The sequence below is a fragment of the Triticum aestivum genome, chromosome 7A (assembly GCF_018294505.1).
Source record: "Triticum aestivum cultivar Chinese Spring chromosome 7A, IWGSC CS RefSeq v2.1, whole genome shotgun sequence".
Lineage (NCBI taxonomy): Eukaryota > Viridiplantae > Streptophyta > Magnoliopsida > Poales > Poaceae > Triticum > Triticum aestivum.
The window spans coordinates 348,354,700-348,382,630 of NC_057812.1; the positions used below are offsets into that span (position 1 = coordinate 348,354,700).

At 45.8% G+C, this 27,931-nt stretch overlaps 1 long non-coding RNA gene across 1 annotated transcript; it reads left to right on the forward strand.

The window, feature by feature from the left end:
- Positions 1-15,460: 15,460 nt before the first annotated feature.
- On the forward strand, positions 15,461-20,354 carry LOC123154620 (uncharacterized). The gene is made up of 2 exons (XR_006476955.1): positions 15,461-15,952; positions 16,056-20,354. It is a non-coding gene; the product is annotated as an uncharacterized lncRNA (long non-coding RNA).
- The last annotated feature ends 7,577 nt before the right edge of the window (positions 20,355-27,931 follow it).

Here is a 27,931-nt window from a genome sequence, read left to right on the forward strand (position 1 = left end):
TACCTCCCCCTCTCGAAATTCCGGATCTCCCCTTCCAACCCCTAAAATTTTCGTCTCCTCCGCCGCCGGACGTGTCCACTTCTGCTGGACACGCCCGCGCCGCCGCGCCTGTCCACTCAGGAGACGCCATGTGGCCGGCCGCCTCCTCCCACCGCCGCGGCCCGCCCGGCCCGCAGCGGACCCCCGCGGCCCAGCCGCCGATCCGCCCCGCCCGCGCCTCCTTCGCCCCGGCCGGAGCGCGCCGCCGCCTCAACCCGTCTCCGCCGCGCCGCCGCAGTGCCTTCGCCGCCGAACAGCCGGCGCCGTCGCCGCCCGGCATCCTGCGCGCCGCCCCGCGCCGTGGGCGCCGCCCCGCTGCCACTCCGGCTCCCCGCCGGCTGGATCCGGCGAGATCTGGCCCGGGAGCGCCTCTCCGGCCTCTTCCTCAACGAACTCCGTCCACCTCAGCTTCTTCTCCGGTGAACAGCTCCGGCGACCTCGGGAGGCGTGCAGATCTCAGATCCAAAAATATCTCGGTTGACTTTTGCCTCAAACCCTAGATCATATTGCCATGTTCATCGTGCCGTAACTTTGCATGCGCAGCTCCGTTTTGGGCATATAGCATATCAAAATGTTAGTCTCAGAGAGTACATCATTTCATCTCATTGCATCATTTTCATTTGAGTTTATCTTGATGCCCGAAATGCTGTTAGAAGAATGCTATTTGAGATAATTGTCGGATCTGCTGCTCCAATTAGATATTTGTCATTTTTGCCATGATTATTGTGTGCATGATATGCCCCTAAGCTCTACATGAGTTTTGTTATAGGTTTTGCCATCTATCCAGAGGTGCAACCCATGTATTTTTTGTGATGTGTGTGGTGACTAGCACAAGCTTGCAAAGTGGTGCATTCGTTAATGCTGATTTCAGGGACTTAGCATTTCCACCAAGTCCTTGATCTGTTTATCTCATTATGCCATATATTCATGTTGTTTCCTAGTAATCCGTGCCTCTTTTGAGGATGATCAGTAAGGATGTTTTGTTAATCTTGTAGTGCTCTATCCATCCATGTACTTGTTGGCATTTATGGAGCACCCTAGCTTGAGTCAATCGAGCTCTACTTTTGTCATTTCGTGAATCTGGGCAGATTGTCTACTTGTTAGCAATTTTGCCGAGAATGTTGTAGTTGATCCGTGCATGCTATGTTATTGTTCTTGCCATGTCTAGCTTGTATTTTGTGTATTCTTGATGGGTGTATGCTTAGATTGTCATGACTTTCTTAGTAGTGAGTGCATCGAGCTCGTAGACATGCCTACTTGATATCTGTTTCAGCATGCTCCAGATTTCACTAAGTCTGAGATCTGATTATATTGTTTGCCATGTTCACATGCTTGCAAATGTATTTTCTGATCCCTTTTGGCTCAAGGTCACTAAGGGACTTTTGTTAAGCTCTTGTATCATATTGTTTTCATGCTCCAAAGAGTGCTATCTGATCTGAAATTCCAGACAAGTGTTAATTTCACTAAGTCTGTTGGCAGGCAAGATGATCATACCCTCGAAATCACTACTATCTTTGCTTTGCTAGATGCTCGCTCTTTTGCTATGCCTATGCTACGATGCCTACCACTTGCTTATCATGCCTCCCAAATTGCCATGTCAAACCTCTAACCCACCATGTCCTAGCAAACCGTTGATTGGCTATGTTACCGCTTTGCTCAGCCCCTCTTATAGCGTTGCTAGTTGTAGGGGAAGATTGGAGACCGTTCCTTGTTGGACCATTATTTACTTGTTGGGATGCCATTATATTGCCTTGTTATCTTAATGAATCTATATACTTGGTAAAGGGTGGAAGGCTCGGCCTCTCGCCTAGTGTTTTGTTCCACTCTTGCCGCCCTAGTTTCCGTCATATCGGTGTTATGTTCCCGGATTTTGCATTCCTTACGCGGTTGGGTGATAATGGGAACCCTTGATAGTTCGCCTTGATTAAAGCTTTTCCAGCAATGCCCAACCTTGGTTTTACCATTTGCCACCTAGCCTCTTTTTCCCTTGGGTTTCCGGAGCCCGAGGGTCATCTTATTTAGACCCCCCCGGGCCAGTGCTCCTCTGAGTGTTGGTCCGACTGAGCTGCCTGCGGGGCCACCTCAGGGCAACTTGAGGGTTGGTTTTACTCGTAGCTAGTCTCATGTGAGTGTGCCCTGAGAACGAGATATGTGCAGCTTCTATCGGGATTTGTTGGCACATTCAGGCGGTGTTGCTGGATTTGTTTTAACTTGTCGAAGTGTCTTGTAGAAACGAGATACCGAGTCTGATCGGAATGTCTCGGGAGGAGGTCTATTCCTTCGTTGACCGTGAGAGCTTGTCATGGGCTAAGTTGGGACTCCCCTGCAGGGATTTGAACTTTTGAAAGCCGTGCCCGCGGTTATGGGCAGATGGGAATTTGTTAATGTCCGGTTGTAGATAACTTGAACCTTAACTTAATTAAAATGAATCAACAGTGTGAGTTGCCGTGATGGTCTCTTCTCGGCGGAGTCCGGGAAGTGAACACGGTGTTGGAGTAATGCTTGCCGCAGGATGTCCTCTAGTTACTCGTTCGCGCTTTGCCTCCTCTTCTCGCTCTCTTTTGCGAACAGGTTAGCTACCATATATGCTAGTCGCTTGCCGCAGCTCCACATATTTTCCTTGCCTTACCTTTTATGCTCAAATAGTCTTGATCGCAAGGGTGCGAGATTGCTGAGTCCCTGTGGCTCACAGATTACTTCCAAACCAGATGCAGGGCCTGATGATTCCGCTCCAGATGACGTGCTTGAGCTCAAGTGGGAGTTTGACGAGGACTCACACCGATACTACATGTCTTTCCCTGATGATCAGTAGTGGTGCCCAGTTGGGGTGATCGGGACCGTGTCACATGTTGGGTTATCTTTTATTTTGGCGCCGTAGTCGGGCCATGAGTGTTTGAATGTTGTAATGCTATTTATGTACTTTGATTGACGTGGCGAGTGTAAGCCAACTATGTACCTTCCCCTTTTATTATCTATATTACATGGGATGTTGTGATGATTGCCTAACTTGCGACATTGCTTTCAATGCAGTTATGCCTCTAAGTCGTGCCTCGACACGTGGGAGCTATAGCCGCATCGAGGGCATTACACAATCTTACCTACGCATCAAAACCACAACGATAGTTTGTCAAGTTGGTGCTGTTTTAACCTTCGCAAGGACCGGGCGTAGCCACATTTGGTTCAACTAAAGTTGGAGAAACTGACAACCGCCAGCCACCTGTGTGCAAAGCACGTCGGTAGAACCAGTCTCGCGTAAGCGTACGCGTAATGTCGGTCCGGGCCGCTTCATCCAACAATACCGCCGAACCAAAGTATGACATGCTGGTAAGCAGTATGACTTATATCGCCCACAACTCACTTGTGTTCTACTCGTGCAAATAACATCAACGCATAAAACCAGGCTCGGATGCCACTGTTGGGGAACATAGTAATTTCAAAAAAATTCCTACGCACACGCAAGATCATGGTGATGCATAGCAACAAGAGAGGAGAGTGTTGTCTACGTACCCTCGTAGACTGACAGCGAAGCGTTATGACAACGCGGTTGATGTAGTCGTACGTCTTCACGGCCCAACCGATCAAGCACCGAAACTACGGCACCTCCGAGTTTTAGCACACGTTCAGCTCGACGACGATCCCCGAACTCTGATCCAGCAAAGTGTCGGGGAAGAGTTCCGTCAGCACGATGGCGTGGTGACGATCTTGATGTTCTACCATCGCAGGGCTTCGCCTAAGCACCGGTATAATATTATCGAGGAGTATGGTGGAAGGGGGCACCGCACACGGCTAAGAAAACGATCACGAGGATCAACTTGTGTGTCTAGAGGTGCCCCCTGCCCCGTATATAAAGGAGAAAAAGGGGGGTGCGGCCGGCCCTAGGAGGAGGCGCGCCGGAGGAGTCCTACTCCTACCGGGAGTAGGACTCCCCCCTTTCCCTAGTTGGATTAGGATTTGGGGGGAAGGAGGAGAGGGAAGAAAGGAAAGGGGGGCGCCGCCCCCCCTCCTTGTCCAATTCGGACTTGGGGGGAGGGGCGTGCGGCAGCCCCTAGGCCTCCTCTCCTATTCCTCCACTAGGCCCATTAAGGCCCATTGGGTTACCGGGGGGGGGGGGGTCCGGTAACCTCCCGGTACTCCGATAAAATGCCGATTTCACCCGGAACACTTCCGATGTCCAAACATAGGCTTCCAATATATCAATCTTTATGTCTTGACCATTTCGAGATTCCTCGTCATGTCCGTGATCACATCCGGGACTCCGAACAAACTTCGGTACATCAAAATATATAAACTCATAATGAAACTGTTATCGTAACGTTAAGCGTGCGGACCCTACGGGTTCGAGAACAATGTAGACATGACCGAGACATGTCTCCGGCCAATAACCAATAGCGGAACCTGGATGCTCATATTGGCTCCCACATATTCTACGAAGATCTTTTATCGGTCAGACCGCATAACAACATACTTTGTTCCCTTTGTCATCGGTATGTTACTTGCCCGAGATTCGATCGTCGGTATCTCAATACCTAGTTCAATCTCGTTACCGGCAAGTCTCTTTACTCGTTTCATAATACATCATCTCGCAACTAACTCATTAGTTGAAATGCTTGCAAGGCTTATGTGATGTGCATTACCGAGAGGGCCCATAGATACCTCTCCGACAATCGGAGTGACAAATCCTAATCTCGAAATACGCCAACCCAACATGTACCTTTGGAGACACCTGTAGAGCTCCTTTATAATCACCCAGTTACGTTGTGACGTTTGGTAGCACACAAAGTGTTCCTCCGGCAAACGGGAGTTGCATAATCTCATAGTCATAGGAACATGTATAAGTCATGAAGAAAGCAATAGCAACATACTAAACGATCGGGTTGATAGAGGCGAGGGTCCCGATCTTTCGATGAGATGATAACTACCGATTTGGTGGAGACGACTTTGACGATCCGACTACAAACATGCACGACATTGCGCCTTAGCAACCGCTAAACCAATCTCCTGAGGTTACTGACGATGCTGGAAGCACGGTCAGCCTGACCACGAAGGTCTATTCCTGCAAGCAATCGAAGAACGAGCAAGAATATGATAAAGCAATCTGAATATCGCAAATATATATGAAGTATTGATAATGGTGGGGATCCGGAAGCGGTCTTGGTCTGGTCGTTGGACACAAACGAAGTACACGAAGTTGCAATGGCTAACTTTTAACTAAACAAATCCCAAGGAAAAAGCTACTAGATGGATCTACTTATATAGGATCAAGGGGTGGCGGCCAAGGAGGTGGGAGGACGTCCCAAGGCAGACTAAAACTAACCCTAGGTCGTACAAGGCTCATGGGCCCAAGTGGAGGTGATGCAACACCTTTGGGCTTGTAGTTTGACTCGGATTCTGCTGCAACATCAGATTGTTTCGTCCATAACTCAACACTCCGGACGAATTTGAAGGTGAATCCAATTGGGTTGGAAAGAGCACGAAATCTAGTTTCCAACAAAAAAAGAATCACCCAATTCGGAGTCCGTATGAAAAAGTTGTTGACGTTTTGAGTCAGGTATGTCTGTGCAGTCCGAATCTGAATCCAGAACGTGAGAGACTTGGACTCTATCTTCTCTTGGCTCAAAAGTGACGTGAGAGAGCTTTTTGAACACAACCTAAACTTCTCCTTTTCCCTTGTCTTCATATGTGGATTGTACAAATATCCCATACACCTGCAATTAGACAAAACACAAAAGTGTGTGAAGTATTTTTGTTCTGGATAACATAAATAGATTATTGAATAGTTTCCATTAGAAATCACCTGACAAATATGCATGTATGCAATATTTTTGGTCGTATCCAAGGTAGTCATGTCCTTATCATCCTCCCCTTTTTGAAAACAAAGCCGTCCTCGGCATTGCTTAATCTGAAATGTGGCTAACAAAAGAGACAAGGTGTACATGTTGTATATGTATATGTCATCCATTTTAACTTCCCTTGATTTTTGCACATATGTCACATGTATACATAGTAACTTTCATTGTTCATAAAATCTAAAGCCAAAAAATTATCACAAGAAGTAGAAGGCATGAAAATATTGGAACTCAGTTTGCACATATAAGTGAAGCTCTTATTCTCTTCAAAAGATTGGCAATGTTCATCATTAAACCATCCTAACTTCGATGAATAAACCTTACTTGCATCAAATTTACATGCTACAACATGCTTAAATAAGCAAACATGCAATAAGTCATTGGACACAGAATCATCATCAAGATTAGAGGTCATATCAAAATGATTAAACATTGGTTCTTTTGCATCAACAGTTAATTCAATGGGTGCACTCAAAATTGTTGATATTTCAGTTGTTTGATGACATGACGCATTCATGATAGTAACAAGAGTCTCTAAAATAGGTGGTGTGCTCAAATCAACAGGTAACTCAACACATGATGCATTCAAGTTAACTAGGCATGCTTCATTCTCATGTGAAGTTATATCATCAATACCTTTACTGTTACCTCGCAGAGATGTAGCTGATGTAGGTACGAACGTTGACAATGTACCATACTCTTGAGATGATATTGCGCTCACAATCCGAGGTGGGGCTGCTCTAGTAGGTGCAATAGTGGAGTAACCAACCGGCGATGGTGAGCATGAACTGGAATAGTAGTTGTTGTAGTCACCCAATGCATCCTCCTGTATTTGTCTCTCAAAGGTACAAGCACGAACATACATACCAGTAATGCAATGAGAAATATACTGAAATCTTGCCTGAATATCATGGTTCAAACCACCAAAAAATATATTCATTGTATCATCCTTAGATTCTTCTATGTCACAATGATGCATATAAGATTTGAACTCTTGGTAGTAAGCATGAACAGTGTTATTGCCTTGTTTTAATTGCTCCAATTTGCGATGCAATTCACGACGATAGTAAGGAGGAAAAAAATTGTTGTCTCATTACAGCTTTCAAAACTTTCCAAGTTGTGGGTTGGTTATCAATGTTTTTCTTACAATGTACACTCCACCAAACAGAAGCAAAACCAGTAAATGCTCTAATGGTAGCTCGTACTCTCTCAAGTTCAGAAAAATCATGGTGACTAAAAACTTGTTCTACTTCAAGCTCCCAAGCTAGATAAATAACAGGATTAAATCTACCCTCAAATGGTGGTAAAGAGATAACCTGACCATATGCTTGTGTGTGTTGTCCCAACTCTCGTGATGGTGAAGATGTGTCCGTCGCCAAGAACTTCTATCTCTGGAACCTGTCATGATTAGTAGAAACAAGAACCAAAATTCGAGAATAATATTCCTATGAACTACTAGGATGTGGTTGTAAAGTGCTCACAGTAAAGCAAATATCAATATCTTACAAGTTCTTACCATGCAGCAGGTGGTGAGAGGCAACCAGCGGTGTCAAATAACTCCGAAGATTGTGTAAAGCGATTACCAGGGGAACATGCGTATACACGGTGTAGAAATATGTGGAGCTGGGTTGGCTATATATGGTAGCAAAAGATTAGCAATAATCAATTCAGAGATGCAATGTTGAATAAATGCTCAACAACGGTACTGTGCTGGTCCTAGGCTAGACCGAACTAGAGACGCGAGCCTAGAACACTAATGAGGTCACGTCGTAGCACAACTAGCATCAATGAAGGATACTAAGTAGCTCTGGATAGCAAGATATAAGTGAAGATCACAACGGCAGTAAAGATAATGATGTGAAACAACAACCAAGCAGGATATATCAACAACTTTGTCTCCAACTTTTCTCTGAAAAAGTTTGTGCCGATCTTTTTGATTTTTTTTCAAGAATGGTATTGACTCAAGCTTTCAAACACAAAAGGAATCACTCAATTCCGAGTTGATATGAGGAGTCAAAAAATTCGAAAATTGTCCTGAAAAACTGGAATAAGCTGTGTTCATGAACTTCGGAGGACAAAAATACCTATTTAGAAGCCGATTTTGAGGTGCCAAATATTGAACTAGCTTCTTCAACTATTTAGATGCGGTTCATCGCTAGCTTTCGTTTGAGTACTCGCGGAGGCAAAACGGACTTCGTATGAGGAAGTTATGCCTGTTTTACTGAACAGTGCAAAAAACAGATTCCAATCCGAATTCAACTACGAGATTGAGTCTAAAAAGATCCGAATTTTGTTTTTTATAAAATTCAGTTGAAAAAGGTGAAGCTGGCCAGACAATAAATCATGGAACAACGGAAACAAATCTTCTTTAATAATATGCCAACATTTCTTATAAAACTCAGTCGGGAATCCACCCGGGCCGGGTGCCTTATTATTTTTTATCTGCGAAATAGCCTCAAACACCTCTTTCTCAGAAAAAGGAGCAGCTAAAATATCATTCTCAACAACAGTAAGTTGAGGCACATCCTCAATTCTAGACTCATCCAGCGACACACAGTTATCCTCTGGAGGCCCAAACAACTGCTTGTAATACTCAGTAATGTATAATTTTAGGTTCTCCTGACCAAGAATCGTTCCTTCATCTTGTTCAAGCTGAAAGATCCTCTTCTTTCTATGCTTGCCATTAACGATCATGTGGAAGAATTGAGTGTTCGCGTCCTCCTGGACTACTCGTTGGACCTTGGCCCGCAGTGCCCACTTTAATTCTTCCTCATGAAGAAGCTCTTTCAGTCTCATCTCGGCGTCGAGCTTGGCATGAAGCTCTGAGGCTGGCAGAACCGTGGTTTCTTCTTTAACATCTAGGGATTGAATAAGTGTAAGGAGTTGTTCCTTTTCTACCTTATAAATCCCACTCAGATGCTTAGCCCACCCACGTAGGAAACTTCTCAGGTGCCTATTTATTCTGCCAACGCTCAAGCGCGGACCTACCTCCTGCATCCTTTGCCCACTCTCTGGCTATGAGATCAAAGAAGCCTTCTCTCTCAAACCAAGCAAGCTCGAAAGAGAATGAATTTTTATTTCCTAAGTGGGCGGCCTCGCCGGAGTCAAGAAATAATGACGTGTGGTCAGAAATACCACGAGATAGTGCCTGAACTGTTACAAAGGGGAATTTCTGTTCCCATTCGACACTAGCCAGGACTCGATCCAACTTTTCAAATGTCAGATTTGGCATCACGTTAGCCTAGGTAAACTTTTTGTCCGAAAGTTCTATCTCTCTTAGATCCAAGCTTTCAATGATAGTATTAAACATGAACGACCATCTTCCGTCAAAATTATCATTATTCTTCTCATCACGCCTTCTAATAATGTTGAAGTCACCCCCACCATGATAGGAAGTTGCTCAGAACCGCAAATCCTCACCAGGTCTGCCAAGAAATCCGGCTTTAGTTTGGGCTGTGCGGCACCATATACCGCCACCAAAGCCCAGTTAAACCCATCAGCCTTCGACTGCACCCTAAACTTAACAGCAAAATCTCCCATGACCACACTTCGGACTTCTAGCAGATCACATCTAACCCCGAGTAAGATCCCTCCCGATCTTCCTCGCGGTGGCAGACAATGCCAGTCAAAATCAATACTGCCTGAAAGAGTATTTAGAAATTGTGGAGAAAAGTTGTCTCTACCAGTTTCCGACAATGCGATAAAGCCCAACCTATGCTCAATAGATGCCTCTGCAAGAAACCTTCTTTTAGCCAAGTCTTTTAGACCTCTGCTATTCCAAAAGATTCCTTTCATCTCTCGTCATGGAACTTTTTAGCCGTTCGGATCCGAGCACTCCTACGCACTGCGGAATCCGGGTAGATCTTCCACTTCCATTTGCGTTTAGACATGTTCTTGCTCTCCAGACGGTCCTCACAACCAGGCTCAGAAGTTCGAACTACAACATTCTCCACACCCTCCTCTTCCTCCTCAGGCCCAGGAAGAGGATGAGCAAGATCCGCACAAAAATTGTCGAATACCCGGACCCCCAAAGCATCAATATCGAAATCATTCATGGGTTTAACCGCAGCTAAGTTGCGAATCATCTCTAACCCCCGCTCTGCCTCTAAATCCAGCATATCATTAACCGAGGTTGAGATTTCACTATCATTACTACCTAGTGAAATTCCTAGCTGGTTTGCATTATTAATAATCTCATCATTAGAAAAATGCAAAATAGAATTAGAGGTATTAACCGACATACCAGTAGTGACCTCAATGTCACAAAGCGTGGCCGCCCTCATGGCGCACCGCTGCTGTATGTCATCCACCTCCGGATGATCCTGGAGACGGCTACTCACCCGTCGCCCCACAGAGACCGGATCCGAAATACCACCGAACGCAATCACCTCATCCCGAGTAACCCTGCTCGTTGTGGGGCCTCCTGCCCCACCCCGAACACGCAGCTGGTCAACCTCCATCGACGAACTAGCTGGACCACCGGAAAGTGAAGGGCGCTGAATGACACCGGCGACGTTGGTCGCGCCCCCACCAAGAGACTCCACCATGCCAGGGGAAGGTGGAACCCGGGCCACCTACCCGATCTCCTCGTCCACCCCAGCCCTTCGGCCAGCAGGGATCACCGGCGCCCCATGAGGGCCGGCCCCCCTAGGCGCCCCAAGAGAAGAGGGCCCCGAAGCCACCTGCCCCGAGCCCCCTCTGGACAGCGGAGCCGCCGCCAGCATCACCGGCCCTGCGGAAGGAGAAGAAGGTGCCGAGGCCACCTGCCCCGGATCCCCTCCCGCAAAAACAACCTCGACCACCGAGACCACGTCCACAGCGAGAGAAGAAGAGGGCGCCGAGGCCGCCTGCCCCGAGCCCGCTTCAGCAGATGGAACCGCCTCTTGCAGCTCCGGCATCGCGATAGAAAGAGAGGGAACCGAGATCACCATCCCCGGACCCCCTCCGGGAGAAATACCTCCATCGCCGGGCCCTCGACCTGAGGGGAATCAACGAGCAGGTGGGAGAGAACCTCCTCCTCCTCCTCCCTCTTGATCGGGATCGGCGAAACCCCAAGTAGTGGACTCACAACATCCTCAAGATCCAAAACAGGTAACATGTGCTCAAACTCCTCAACAGACTCCACCCGCTCACTCCAAAGCCTCGGAGGCACAGAAACCGGCTTGAAGGACCCAAAACTCAGAGTAGTCGTAGGCACCGAGGAGGGTGGTACCGTCCCATCCCCTGACGTCTGAGAAATGGTTCCCGGTGCAGTGGACGACTCACATCTAGTACCATCAACCGGTGCCTCCTTAAGCCCCGAACTGTCATCTCCCTCATGCATATTAATATCAGTTCCGTTAACCGCCTCTGCGAACAGACTCTCGTCCTCAAACTCAATCACGAGGTTATAGATCTGGCCTCGATATGCCCACTTGACCACCTCAGGCACGTACTCAATATCCAGAACACTGACCAGCAGTCGTGCTATCCCGTGAGCTCTGGTAAAGTCCATATCCACTCGCTTCGGACGCCCCACCATAATACCCAAGCTAGCCACAACCCTGGCATCTTGCATCGGCTTCGAGGGAGCCCAAAAAAATGCAACCAAACCTGAGTTAGAGCTTACCCTGAGGCTCAACCCTCTTCCACTCATGAAACTCAAGGACACAATCAGTACCCGGCACTTTGCACATCCCAAAACTCAGAAGTCTCTGTAGATCCTCAACCGAAGGGAACTCGACCCTAAACAGTTTTTCCTCGAGCCTAACAAGCTCCCACTGGAAGTCCCCTGGAGCTAACTGCTTCAGCCTCTACACAAACTGTGTCTCAGAAACCTCTCCTCTGGTAATTTTTACTATCCCAGTGGTCAAACTCAGGGTCTTGTCCGGAACCTCCCTCTCAGTAGGAGACTCAAACAACGTGAGTTCAGCACAGTACACTCCATACATCATGAGAGACGGTGCCTGATCTCGCAAAAACGGACAATCCCCCGTATCATGAGCTGGTTTGCCACAAGTACCACAAAGTTCAGCCACACACTCAGCAATAAAATGACCCTTCCCACCATAGCGGTAGCACAACATTTTCTCTTTCTTACGCGCCCACTTGGACGCCCTTTCCGACTCAGCCCTGTCTGTCGCCTCCACTGACGCTGTCAACACGGACTCATTCCTGGGAATCTCAGCGTTAGCTAGTGCCGACACCACCTCCATAGCCTGACCAGACAAGACCGGCTCCACAACAGACCCATCAACGGCCGTGTGCTCGACAATGGGCGAAGGCGGCTGTCGTGGGCGGTACCACCCACCTCGACCACCGCGACCACCATGATGACCGCAAAAACCACACCACTGTCGATAGTCCGGGCCAGTCTTCCCCTCAACAAAACCTCCCGGGGGTCCCATAAACGGTCGCTTTGCTGAGCCATCGCTCTGCCAAGCATATCCTCGACCACCACCCGTCGACGAGGATCCACAGTGCTGACCAACCCCATATGTGTTGAAACCATCATCTCCCCACTGACCCCGGGGTGCGGCAGAAGAACCGCCAACACCGGAGTTCTGAGGCGGAGGCGGTGCCTGTGAATGCACCGTCCCAGCCCTACTCTGCGACGGCTTGGCGACGAGATGAGCTGGCGGGGCCGGCCGTGGCAGTTTCCCGATCATCAGCCCTGCGTTCCCTGGCGCAGGCGGCCTCGGCGTGGCACCGCCCTGGCCTGCAGCGGCGTGCCCAAGCAAGCCACCTACAACGGCATTCCCGGCCAAGCTAGGCGCCGGTGGACGGGGCCCAGGAAGCAGCCCACCATGCCCGACCGCAGGACTCGCACCCGAGCCAGTCGCCGGCGGGCGGGCACCGGGGAACGCGCCACCACGGCCCGCAGCCGCACCGGCCATCGCCGTGCCCCGCCCCGCGACCGAAGCCACCGGAGTCACCCCTCCGCGGCCAGACCCAGGGACCGACGGCGGCAACGCACCGAGGCCACCGCCAGCGCCCGGCGGCGGCGCATCCCCGACGTATCCCGACCCGGAAGGCACTGCGGGCTTCTTCCCGGGCGGCAGCGCACCACCGCGGCCCGCCATGGCCCCAAGCGGAAGAATTCGCCGAGCACGTCCTCCCCCAGCAGAACGGCGATGTGGACTCCGGTGACGAAAAACCCTAGTGTTCGAGGGAGAGGCTGGGGACGTCGATCGATCTATGCATGCGACGTTGCCCACAAAACCGTTCTGGACTGGACCTGACTGGGCCTCATACCCAGCAGTTCCCGGCCCACCAAAACATTGCAGCCCATCCCCCACACACAGCCCACTTCGGCCCAGGAGCGTTTTCAAACGCTCCTGGCGAGCCGCCTGGATCGAGATCGCCATGGCCGCCGGCTTCGCCGCCGCGGCCACCTCCGGCGCCGATCTAGGCCCTGCCCGGCATGGCTTCCTTCTACTCTTGACGGTAATCCATGACTCCGGCCGGATCAGATCAAAAAGCGTGAGGTTAGGGAGCCGTACCTTAGGAATGGGGCCCTTCCATGGCCGGACCGTCGCCGCCGACGTCCTCCGATGAACCACGCGTCGAAGCATTTCCATCTTCTCTCCCGCATCTAGTCCAACCCTAGCCGGATCATCGGGGGTGGGGGGGGCAGAACTTTGTCGATCGTAGTTGCCACTTCATCTTCATCGTAACCTTCATTCAAAAACTCACACAAGAAGTCGTACGACGTCGGGGATGGCGGAGGTGGCGACGTCGCATCCGCGTCCTCTTCTCCATCGTCCTCGTCATCGTCGGCTAAGGCCCAGAACCGGCCGCCCACCCTCCGATGGTCACCGGAGGATGGAGGTGAAGGCCCCGTGGTCGCCCCGCCCGCGCCGCTTCCAGTCGCCCTTCCCATACGTCACTTTTCTGTTCCATCCTTCCTCTTGAGGCCTTTGGGACCATTTCCTAAGCGTGTGCATAGGAAAATTTTGAAATTACTATGTTCCCTAACATGCAGAAGGAGATGAAATGCTTGATTATGAGTCTACACCGGTTCATGACGGTATGTATATTAATATGGTGTATTACTTACCCGCTGAATTTCGTGCTATAGATGAAGAAGGGGAAGTAGCTCAGCTAGATTTTGGTCCTAAAAATGCTATATTCGGGAAGCCAAAAGAACCGGTGAAGCACTTGAAGCCATTGTTCCTTAAAGGTCATATTAATGGATCGCCGGTTGCTAGAATGCTTGTCGATGGTGGTGTTGTGGTGAAACTTATGTCATATTCAGTCTTCAAAAAATTAGGGTTGCGTGATGAAGAGTTAATAAAGACCAACATGGTGCTTAAAGGATTTGAAGGCAAAGAGAAAACTGAAGCCAAATGTGTAATGTATATGGAGCTTACGGTGGGAAGAAAAACTTTGGCTACCACATTCTTTGTCACCGAGGTGCAAGGTAACTACAATGTGATATTAGGCCGTGATTGGGTCCATGCAAACCAATGTGTGCCATCTACTATGCACCAGTTTTTGATTCAATGGGTTGATGATGAAGTGGAGGTCAGTCATGCGGATAATTCGGCTTGTGTTGCTTTGGCCGATGCATCGGTGGATTGGCAACATCCCAATGCTACTTGCTTGACGGGGCGTGACTTATCAGAATTTGATTTTCTTAGCGCTACAAAATGTGGTTTCATGCCCATTTCTTTAAAGCCAGTTGGTGATAATCGGCTCGAAGGTATGATGTATTTAAATGGATCCTAACTCACAGTGGTTACAAAAGCGTCTTGTAGAATATTGGTCCAATGAGAACGATATGTATGAGTCCATAGAAGAGTTAGATGATATAGATAAATTAGAACAAGGTTTTACATCAGCCGATCCATTAGAAGAGATAGATATAGGAGATGGTTCAATTCCTAGGCCGACATTTGTAAACGAAAATTTAAGAGCCGATTATAAGGCTAAGTTGATCGAGCTGTTGAAAGAATATGTTTGTTGCTTTGCATGGGAATATCATGAGATGCCAGGTTTAAGCCGAGAGCTAGTGGAGCATCGGTTACCTATAAAGGCCGGTTTTAGACCATACACACAATCGACCAGAAAGTTTAATCCAAAAACGTAAGACTGGATCAAGGAAGAGATCGGTCGTTTGCTTAAAGCTAATTTTATTAGGCCTTGCAGGTATGCCGAGTGGATTTCTAACATTGTATCAGTAGAGAAGAAAGGCTCCGACAAGTTGAGGGTGTGCATTGATTTCAGAGATTTGAATAGAGCTACACCTAAAGATGAGTATCCTATGCCAATAGCTGATATCTATCTATCTATCTATACCTCTACTAATTACAGACTCCCAATAAATTATCACGTTCAGTTAACATTTTGCTCCGTGGTAAAAAAACGCTCCGAAGCACACAATTTTTTTACATCGGGTGTGAAAATGAATCCATCTAAAACACGATTGTACTATTACTAATCATCGATTATTCTGCCCTAACTAAAGCAAATCTTTAAATTTCAAAAAACTAAAGCAAATCTTTAAATTTCAAAAAACTAAAGCAAATCTTTATCTCTTTCACGACCAAAAAATTGTACCAGCTCATATGCTACAGCCGCATCCTTCCATAGAAACAAAAGAAAAAAAATCCATGCGTCTTTCCTTCGGCCCCGAGCAGCCGCGCCGCCGGAACTTGCGAACCCCGCCGCCACCTCGACTCTTCCGCGTCCGGTGCGACGCCGGCACATCCATCGCATGCCGGTGAGCTCCCCATCGAGCAGTAGCTGCCGCGCCGCCGGAACTTGCGAACCCCGCCGCCACCTCCACTCTTCCGCGTCCGGTGCGACGCCGGCGCATCCGTCGCATGCCGGCGAGCTCCCCATCGAGCAGTAGCTGCCGCGCCGCCCACCTACTTTGCCTTTTCCCGTCCTTCCCTACACTTCTCTCACCTCTCTCTGCCTCGCATCCACGGGGACCCCGGGACGCCGCCGGCACGCGGAAATACGCCGCCCCAACTGGATCGATGCCCTGCTCCATCGCCTGCTCTCCTACCATCCGTCCTCACCCCGCCGCCACCTCGACTCTTCCGCATCGGGTGCGACACCGGCGCATCCCTCGCATGCCGGTGAGCTCTTCATCGAGCAGTAGCCACCGCGCTGCCCTCCTACTTTGCCTTTTTCCCATCCTTCCATGCACTTCTCTCACCTCTCTCTGCCTTGCATCCACAGGGACCCGAGGCACCGCTGGCACGCGGAACGATGCCGCCCCAGCTGGATCGACGCCCTGCTCCATCGCATGCTCTCCCGCCGTCCGTCCTCATCTCGAATCGATCATGCCGGCAGCTGTCATTGCCAGATCCTAGCTTGGCCGCCTGCTGAAAGATCCAGCGCCTTTGTGCCTCTCACCGTCGAGGGAGGTAGGAATGACGGAGCCGTGCATGTGTTGGCGCCCATGTGGTGCGTGCTGAGCCACCGCCTTGCGTAGCGGCTATAGTCCTACGGCGCGCCCTACCTCGAGCAACACACATGGGTGGCGGCTGAGACGTCTGAGGAGCTTCAGCAGGAGGTGGTGATCCAGTGGCACTCCTTCCAGTACAACACTAACCTATGCAAAGTGGCCCTTTATTTCCCCTGCCCAGCTCCAATCTTTGATCCGTCCATGCTTGAGGTAATATGTACAGAGAACGAGGCTGCCGAGCCAAATTTGTTGAACGAGGCTGTGAAGTTTGAGGTAATATTGCTGCTACCTTCGTTTTGTTTTTTGGTGATGGTCACCTCTGTATCAACTCAACAGGTAGTATCTATCTGTTAGTGCTATTCCTGCAATTTTGTAAGCCAGATTTGTGCCAAGTGCATTGCATAATATATCTCTAATAGGTCCATTGCTATTTCTGAGATCTTCCATCAATGTTTATTACAACAGAAAAATGGTCCTTATCACATATATAGTATGCACTGGCAACTTATATATACGATGGTTGATAAAAATTACTTCAGGGTATCCATTCTGCTATATTTTAGATACTCAACAAAATTTGTGACATCTAATCTGGTAGAGAAAATAGTATGATACATTCTTTTTTCTTTTGCGAATTCAGTCCAAGATATTCTTTTCTTACCTACAGATAATTTCGTATGGATGACTTCAACATGATTTAGTTTCCAGCCTGTATAGATTAGTCTTATTATGAGCTACCTATAATTTTTTTAGGCTTTTAGTTTTAGTTATGGTGATGGACTGTGCACATGATTCAATAAAGAACTGCAGCAAGCATTAATTTTTACATGCGTGAAGCATTTTACAATAAATTTCCTATTATTCATCAGCTAGCTGAATGAACGGAGACTGTACGACAAGGCGAACAAACACACTAAATATCACGAGTCATATTAATTCCTAGCTATTTTTACAATTGCATTTCACTGGAAGTTTCCTGTTGATTATAATAATGTTCACCATAGATATCTAAAGTTTGTGGTTCAATTTATGATCTGCATTGGTCTAGATACTATTGCTGGAAGTTGACGTTGACACCCAGTAAGATCCTCCTGGAGCTGCCTTCTCTGAGCATATCTCCAATCAAGCATCTACTAATTCACATCGTAAATGTTAAATTTGTGATAGGCTTACTATAGACAAATGTTTCTGAATATTATGGTATATCAGATGTTACAGAGTAAATTATCAATTTACTCTACATGATACATTAATCTTTTTTGTTTTTGTTTCTATTCTATTTATGGTGGAAAAATGGTTTCTTCACCATTTGGTTGATGTTAAATTAAAACATTTTTGTATGCCTATCGAATATATGTTAGTTCAACCGATATTCCAAATTACATTTTTATATTGTGCTGCTTATTACAGTTTTTTCCTCCAAGGAAACAACACCAAGGCACCCCATGAGTATTTGTCAGTTCAACTGATATTCCACTTTTGCATATTGTAGTACTTCTATAGTTATTTCATCTCAGGAAACAACACCAAGGCAATATATTTTTACCCTGTTTATAACAGCCTAATTATTTCCAACAATAGAGATTGAGGCTATCTTATTAAATGTTCCTTTTTGCACGCTGTTGATCAGCTACATAATATCCTTCTGATATATGACCAATTTGAAAGAGAAACAAAAAACTTTTCCTAAACTATGAAAGACATCATTATTCTGATTAAAATCATTCTCACAGGTGACGCCATGGCACCATCCATGAGAGTATTAAGGATCCCGAGGGAAAGAGTTGCGATGGGCCGATGGCGCATCTATTCACACCATGCACATTCATTGCCTGCTACTCATGCGACCACTCTGAAGGTAAGGAAGTGTGTATCTTAAGTTCCATGCTGCAGTTAACATTTAATCATATTAATATTATCTCTGATATCCTGGACACAACATAGATTTTACAAGCAAAACTTCATCAAGCTAGATTTGTTGCATGTGCACTAGATGTTGATGTTATTGGGCTAGACTAATTTTGTGTTTTCCCATCATGTTGAAAGTTGTCCCTGATGTGCGTACATTATTAGCTATCATGGAGACGACAAATAGCTGATGTTTGGTAATAGTTACTTCATGGTATGCTGCATATTCCTCTAAATTTGTGAGATTTGAGATAGTAGAAACAACACATCGTGATCTACTGGCCTTGCCTGATGCTTCGTTATTTGAGGACCATGGAGTAAAATGGATCTAATTTCCAGTCTATGTATGATTATTAGTCATTTGATGCGGAAAGTTTTATGATTTCATTATATGTTTAGTACGCTCTTACAGTTTATGCATGCGAATTAACAGAAATAAATTGCACGGACTATTCTTTTTCTCATAAATGTGAAGCATGTACAACTATTTTTCAATTGCGAAAAAACATTCCTTCCCCCAAGCGAGCCAGCACACAAATAAGAGTCACTCCATTCTACCTACCTACCTACCTACCTACCTACCTATCTATCCATCCTTAACTTCAGCATATTTACCTTGAGTAATTATGGTTTAATAAGGTTTTTTTATGTATTAGTGATTTAGTTTTTTATTGGTTTACACCCCCTTGGTTCAAACATTATTATTCTCTACTTTAGGCATTTATATAACTAAATGGCTTTTTAATGCCTAAAAATATATTGGTTTTGTTTTTCACTAGGGAGAGAACATATTGATGTATCAATGGGAAAAAGTAAGTTTCAAAATATGTTATAGTACAATAGTACATCATGTGTAAACGTGGGCTGGGCATAGAACTTTGGCCAATTCTCTCCCATCTCTTAAAGCTCATCAATGACGCAGTTCACTTAGTACCATTCAACGGAGGAGAGCACTAATTTAAGGAAACTATGAATGAGGAACTATTTGAAGGAATCTACTTCCTTTTAGTCCTATGGTTGAGCAAAAATCACGTGGTTCGAAATAATGAACATGCAAGTTTCTCCTGTATTATTCCTATATATTTCACTCGCAACATACAATACTTTCTTTGTGATTGTTTGCGTCAATGTGTAAATAAAAAAGTACTAGCCCGTGCAAGTGCACGGGTTGACGACTAGTGCTTATTAATGATGCTTCTGGACATAAGGTCATTAGCTTTCTTGATGGTAATGCGGGATATAACCAGATTTTTATGGCCGAAGCGGACATGTCCAAAACGGCTTTTCGACGTCCCGGTTTCATTGGTTTATTTGAGTGGACAATAATGACCTTTGGATTAAAAAATGCCGGCGCCACGTATCAAAGGGCTATGAATTTATTTTTTCATGATTTACTTGGTGTTATACTTGAGGTTTATATTGATGATATTGTTGTCAAATCGGATGCTTTTGAATCCCATCTAGCCGATTTGCACTTAGCTTTTGAGAGAATGAAAAAATATGGACTAAATATGAATCCTTTGAAGTTTGCTTTTGGTGTATCGGCTGGAAAGTTTTTGGGTTTCATTATTCATCAAGATAGCATAGAAATTGATCCCAAAAAGATAGAAGCTATACAAAAGGTGGAGGCTCCAACATGCAAGAGAGATATGCAAAAGTTCTTTGGCAAAGTCAATTTTTAAGGAGATTCATAGCCAACTTGTCAGGGAAGGTTGATGCATTCACCCCATCCTTCGGTTAAAGGATGATGCCAATTTTACTTGGGGGGCAAAATAACAAGAAGCGTTTGATATGATAAAAAGTTATTTGTGCACTCCTCGGTGTTGAAAGCTCCCAAACATAGAGAGCCCTTTAAGCTTTATATTGCGGTGGAGGAAGGTGTTATTGGTGCTGTTTTGACTCAAGAGATCGAAGGAAAGGAGCATGCTATTATTTATTTGAGCCGACGATTATTGGACGCCGAGACAGGGTATACATTCATTGAGAAATTATGCTTGTGTTTATATTATGCTTGCACAAAATTGAGACATTATCTAGTGCCTAGTAGTTGCATTATAGCTTGTCAAACCAATGTCATCAAATACATGTTGCATAGGCCAATTCTTAGTGGTAGAATTGACAAATGGGCTTATGCCTTAATTGAATATGATTTGGCTTATGTATCTTTGAAATCCATGAAAGGCCAAATCGTTGCTAATTTTATTGTTGAGCATCGGATTGATGACAAGCATGATATTGATATAAATCTTGTCTCGTTAGTACCATGGAGATTATATTTTGATGGTTCAGTTTGTAGCAATGGTCATGGTGTTGGTATTGTTTATATATCTCCTCATGGTGCTGTTTTTGAAGCCTCATGCCGCTTAGAATACTTTTGCACAAATAATCAAGCTGAATATGAAGCATTGTTATTCGACTTAGAGATGTTGCCCGACAGTGGTTAGTGATTGCTTTCGGTACTATAAAGGATGTGAAGCTTGTCAAAAAATTGTTAATATTTAGTTAGCTCCTGCTGCTATGTTACATCATATTATCAAGCCGTGGCCTTTTAGAGGTTGGGGATTAGACTTTATTGGAGAGATTCATCCTTCTTCTTCAAAGGGGCATCGGTTCGTGTTGGTGGCAACTGATTATTTCACTAAATGGTCTGAAGCAATACCACTCAAAAATATGACGCATACAGAGGTAATTCAATTCATAACTGAGCATATTATTCATAGATTCGGCATTCCTCAAACATTAACTAAGAACAAGGTTCATCCTTTATGTCACATCAAGTCAGAGAATTTGCCGAATCATATAAGATAAAGTTGCTCAATTCCTCTCATATTATGCCCAAACCAATGGACAAGCTGAGTCTAGTAATAAAGTATTAATCAAGCTCATTAAGAAGAAGATTGAGGATAATCCAAGGAGATGGCATGAGCTATTGTCCGAAGCTTTGTGGGCACACAGAATCTCAATGCATTGTGCTACAAAGGTAACTCCATATGAGCTCGTATATGGTCAAGAGGCCGTTTTACCAGTGGAAGTGAATTTGAATGCTTTGAGGATAGCCAAACAAAATGATTTATCAGTGGTAGACTTCTATAACTTGATGAGGGACAATATTGATGAAGTTGCCGATAAATGTTTGGTTGCTTTGAATGCCATAGAGAGAGATAAGTTGAGGGTGGCAAGAGCTTACTATAAGAAGGTCAAGTTGAAGAATTTTCAAGTTGGCGATCTCATGTGGAAGGTGATTCTACCAATTGGTTCAAAAGATAGAAAATTCGGGAAGTGGTCTCCAAGTTGGGAAGGTCCTTTTAAGATTACAAGAGTGGTTCCCGAAAACTCATATTTGGTGGAATCCGCACAAGACACATTATTACCTCGAGCTTTAAATGGCAAATATTTAAAGAAGTATCACCCAAGTGTGTGGCAAGAAGCCTAGATAGGCAAACGGCCGATATATAACTATCGCCCTTAGCATAAACATGGCCGATATATAATTATCGCCCTAAAAACATATAAATGGCCGATGGAGTGTTGACATCGTCCTTAGAACAAATATGGTACACGTTATTTTTCGGCACCCTAGCTTCGCCGAAAAACAGGGGGGCATGTGTTGACGCTCAAAAGTGACACAATGGTAAAAGTTGCTTTAAGCTATGTCAAGATTAATTCAAACTTATGATTGGAGGTCATCATGGGATGGCTCTTTTTGAGAAGATCAAGATGGATATGAAGATGGTCTAAAACGGAGCTTGGATGCAAAAGTTATGACAAGTTCAGAAATGCTCATGTTGACACCAGATTAAAGAATGGCTTGAAACCCAATTAAGACCTCCTCATATGGAAAAATGATCAACACGAATTGTCTTCGTCTCATCGAAATGGTCGATTCTGATATGAAAATCGTCTTAATCCGAGGCCGTATGCAAAAGTTACAGCCAGTACAAGACGCTGCTACACTGGGTGGCCAGACACTCCAGGGAAAACCATCCGGGTTTTGATTTTCTCTGTGGATGGCTGGACACTCCGGGTATGTTTGTCCTGGTTTTGAATTTCGCTGTTACAGACTTCGGAAAACAGCCGAAAACCCCCTCAAGATGGCCTCAGATCAAAAAAACGTTCAACATGAATGTTGTTCGTCTCGTCGAAACGGTCAAGATTGCTTTTGGGCTCATTTCCATCTGAGATCGTTTGCTCCCCCAAACATGGCCCGCAAGGTGCAACTAGATTTTACCGAACAATTTTGGAAAGTTCGGACCAAACAAATCCGAATTGGACTAGGGTTTTGGACATGAATTGAAGCCTTTTCCTTGCACGGGAAGTCCAGCCGCCTCTTATATACTTAAGGGGTGACGGCCGATTGAACAACAACACACAATCGCAAACGCATCTACAAATTTTTCATCTATGTCTTGTCCCTCCCTCGTTCTTGCTCCCTCGTTCTTTGTCGTTCTTCGTGTTGGAGAGTTGCGAACCGCGAGGCTCTAGGGGCGGATTGGCCGACCTAGGGAAGCCAATAGCCGCCGCACTCCCTGACGGGGTCCCTCCTAGGAGTGTAGGGTTTCAGGTCCTCAAAAGCTCTCATTGGTCGACTTGCGAATCGCGCTTCCGGTGAGACTCCTTCGACGTGAGATGTTGTGCATCACCCCCGGCGTCGAGGGTACACGTGACGTGTTCGTGTGCGAACACCAACCGCCTGTGTAACCATGACCGTCTCTTTTCGAATGAGTTCGAGAAGAGAACACGGTGGGGTTCTGTTTGAACGTAAATAGTTCAGGATCACTTATTGATCATTACTAGTTTGCGACCGTATGCGTAGTTACTCTTCTTACTGTTGTACTCGTAAGTTAGCCACCATACAATGCTTAGTCCTCCTCCAACCTCACCACTTATCCATTCCATACCCATTAAGTTTTGCTAGTTTTGATACCCATGGTAATGGGATTGCTGAGTCCTCATGGCTCACCGATTACTACAACAACAGTTGCAGGTACATGTAATGCGATGGTCTGACACGAGTGCAATGCTTGCTTGTTTGGAGTTCTTCTGCTTCTTCTTCTTCGATCAAGGGATAGGTTCTGGGTCGGGAGCCTGGGATTAGCAGGGTGGATGTCATTCTTCTTCTTTTTCGTCTAATTTCATCCGTAGTCGGATCCTGCTCTTCTGTATGATGATTGCTATGTTTTGATGAACTATTGTATTCAGGTTATAGCTTGTGGCGAGTGTAAGACTTTATCTTGTATTCTTATCTATTCACTACATGGTATGTTGTAATGATATCCACCTTGCTATGCGCTCGAAATGCGATTGTGCCCCAATCATGAATTCATCATGTTATTGGGTTAGAATTGCATCTTGGGCGCTACACAATACACTTGGGCCTGACACTCTAGACAATCATCGTACACTCCCAGAACATGCTCTATGTACATGGCATACCACTTCTTTGACATCGATGATCTGTGTACCTGTTTGAGAAGCATCGTCATCATGCGAATTCAATGATAATATGCAACATAATATACACGAGCAACACTTAGAGAAAGAGTTAGCAAATAGAATCAAAATATCAGCAACAATAATATGCAACATAATATACTTGAGCAACATGAATAGAAAGAGTTAGCAAATAGAAGGAAGAAACATATAGTAAACATAATTAACAAAGTTCATCGTACCCAACCTAATTAACTAGAGCACGACACTATTTACATCACACAAAGTTTCATCATACACAAATTCAAAGTTTCGTACCTTCCCGCACGGTTCAGAGAGCACTGAAGATGAATGAGAGGTTCACCACTGGACAGCAGGCGGGTTACACGTTCAACTGTGCCGAGATGTGAGGTGCAGGCGGTGATGATCACCCTGGGGTATGCGCTAGCGCCCTTGACGTGCAGTCTAGGACCCGCCTACGCTCATGAAAACCCAGGTCGGTCCTCCAACCAGATGTGTGGATAACGAGGCCACCTTCACAACATTCTCCTTTCTATCTTTATCCAAAGTCAAGTAGGGCGGTTCGCTTGAGTCGCTCAACTGTCCCTTTGCCCGGTGCTCATGACGCGCTACGGAACCTGTTGGTGCAATAATTTGCCTCCTCATGTTTTGGAGTTTGTTGACATAAACAGTAAGGGACTTATGTGTTTGCTAGTGCACACAAAATAACAAGTCCCTGGAGTCAACAGGAGTTTGATTCAAACGCCAAAGATAATCCCCTGCGTGGAAGTGAAGGTTATCACCGAAGACTATGATAACAAGAGTGACCCCTCAAAAATTGCTAACGCAAAGCAATTGGTCCGGTGCTCGTCCGAAGGAAGTGACTGCGACCAAGAAGATTGAACATAACCACTGTACTACTAAGAGGGGTGTAGTGTTCGAACCTTTGTTTCTCTAATGCTAAACCCAAATCCTATGAAAGTTGCGAGAGAAATCTATTTGTGTTCTGAGCAAATACTTGCCAGCAAGAGACTGTGATCTTCTTCGCTGTGAAAGATTTGTCTCTGACCGAGGCGTTAGCATTACTTGATCCTCAAGTAATGTTGCAGTTGCTCTTAAAATCCGACCTTTGTGAACGTGTTGGTTGGCCATTAGCTGGACCGCGTGTCCAAAATGGCCATTTCCCACCAGGGAAGGCTGCGGCTATAAATAGCCACCCACACCAGCGTTGTCCGGTGGCTGCTCCATTTGATTGTGAGAAGATTGTTAAGCAACCCCCTCTCCTGAGTGATTTGAGTTTAAAATCCATCGAGAGAAAACCCCAGAGCCGAAAACTTAGATAGTGGTTCAACATTACTCGAATCTAAGTCCAGTACGCCCCACCTATTACTCTTGAGAGCTGAAAACTCTCTATACAGATAGGTGTCAATTTCTTCAGAGACCAAGAGTAATTGTGGTTCTCAAAGAAGAAGTCTGTAATGGTTCGGAGATTGCCTCAAGTATCTACCATGAGTGATCGACATTGGTTGACAAACCAATTGTTGAGGAGAATAGGGCAAAGAGAGTTTATCTTTTGTGTTAAATCACAACCCCTCCAACCAGACGTAGTCCTTTTGTAGAAGGGCGAATTGGTCTACCAAATTCCTTGTCGCCATCGAGCATCATCGGTTACCTCTGCTTCTCCTGTTTACATCCAAACTGTTTTTATCATGTGATTTGTCTTGATGCATGCTTTTAGTTTCCATTCTTAGTTTGTATTCGCTCACTGTACACTGTTTTCATTCGCTCGCTCCTGGGTTTCGAGAGTTTTGATATTTCCAAAGAAAATTTAAAACTCCCATTCACCCCCTCTGGTAGAAATACTTCATTTCTACAATTAGTATCAAAGCAGGTACTCCTTGACTCTGCTCATTTTGGTCTAACCACCTAGGAGTTTAAGTATGTCTTCAGTGAGCTACAAGTCGCACCTCAAGATTCCCATCTTCGATGGGATGGACTATCCCTTATGAAAAGAGAAGATGAAGATCCGTCTCCGAGCTATTGATGATGATATGTGGAATGTGGTGCATGCTGGATTCATGGTTGAAGTGCCCCAGGTCCCCACTAACCACGAGAAGAAACTCATTTAGATGGACACTCAAGCTAAATATGAAATTGGTGGCCATCTCTCTTATGCTCAATTTCTTCGCTATCGTTAGTGTGAAACTGCAAAGGAATTGTGGGACATTCTCGAAAACATAAATGAGGGTGTTTCAACTTAGAACAAAGCTCGCATTGATACTCTTCGGGCGAAGTTCAATCAGTTCAAGCGAATCAGAAATGAAAGCTATCAAAAAATTTCGATCGTGTGAGTGACATTGCAAACGACTTGCAAGGTATGGGTGCCAAAGACAACACTGATCACGAAGTTGTGAAGAAACTGCTCAGATCTCTGGACAGCTCATTCGACACACTAGTTCTGATGATTAGGGAACGAGCTGATTTCAAAATTCTCAACTCTGCTGATATCATGGAAAGGCTAAACACCCACGAGGAACACATGTCAGCTCCGCGATGGGCCAGATGTCGTCCATCCTATGATACGTCGACACGTTGCACGGGCCTATAGAGGCCCATATAGGTTAAAAAGGCTGGCCCAGTCAAAGGCCCGTATGATTTACTCAGGTACTAGTGGGCTGGCCTACTAACAGCCTGCTTAAACATGGCCCATTTATGGCCCACCGCCAGATTTGGCCCGTTAATTGTTCACCCAGTCTTTGGGCCCAATTATAGCCCAATGAGTTTTTGGCCTATTAGAGGCTCGATGCAAACAGGGGCACATTTCAGCCCGGTGTTTCTTTCGGTTTGGTAATGGCCCATGCTGCCCATGGGCCATATATGGTCCGACGTGACATCCGGACCACTAACGGCCCATGATCACTGTGGCAACAGTTCATCCCAACCTGACTTTGTGCCTGTTAAAGGCCTGTCGTATAATTCGGCCCATTGATGCCTCTACTAAGCTTTCGCCTCTTAAAGGCCCATGATATCAGTGGGCCAACCAAGGCCCGAGATATGTTTCGCCCTGGTAACGGCCCGTCATATAACTGGGCCAATAATGGCCTGGTGTACATTTTAGGCTGCTAAAGGCTCATGGACGAGTATTTAAAATTGAGGCCCAATATGCATTTCGGCCTCCTAAAGGCCCATGCTATCTTCTGGGCCGTAACATGCCAGCAGAATATTCAGCATGTTAATGGCCCGAAGCTACATGGGCCCAACTAAGCATTGGGTCCACTAAAGGCCCGACTAAACATTGGGCCCAATGAAGGCCCATGTAAGTTATGGGCCTGACGCATAGTGTCCATGAAGGGCCTAAATGAATGGTCAGCGCAGGCCCAAGAAAGTTGCGGGCCGACCCAATTGTGGCCCGCTGAAATGCAAGCCCATTAGAGGCGACTGTTTCGGCCTCGTCGCCTACATCAGTTTTTCGCTATTTTATCCAGATATGAATGATGGCAGATATGGTAACTAGGAATTAAGAACAAACCTACTCTATGCAATAAAGAAATTACAACATAATAACTGAGAATAAACCTACACTATACAATAAAGGATTTATGGTATATTACATCCACTAGGCATCAAATTTCACCACCAGTGGCCATAAAGCGCAATGAAGAAGCAGATTAAAAAACTGGGAGCCATTGCAGCGAAACAAAATAATACTGAACCAAGACCACTTCCAGGACAGTTTAATAAAGGTTAGCCTTGCGCGGGAGCTGCTACGCAAGAAGCTAAGCAAGGCTGCGAGACTAGCCTAGCATGTCGGTCATAGCTTCCAGCTGTAGTTGTTTAGCAATGAGGTTCTCATTGGAGTTCTCCGCGATCTTCCTTAGAGATTGGACTTCAAGTCGAAGTTGAGTTGTAGAATGCCTTTCTACTTGAAGTTGATATTGAAAAAGTCGAACTGATTCAGGCAACAAATTCCGTGAGCTTGTGTGACTGCTAGTCTCAAGTAACTTAAACACTGCATCAAGACATGACTTTGGGGTTTTCTCGCTATCTTCAAGATGTTTTGCCTTCTTTGCTGCAATATATGTTGGGTTTGTCTCACATCCTTCAGCAGACTTGTGCATGCCATCGGGCATATCACCCTGAAACAAGCAGAGAGATGACAAGTTTTACATGTATATAAACAAAGATTGTACCGTGATGTTAATTCCGTCCAATTTCAAATTAGAAAATAAAGAGACAGTTCAGAATGTCAGTAGAATGATTTGGCATTGTTCATAATGCGGGGAGCTTCACCACACTACTGGATTACCAT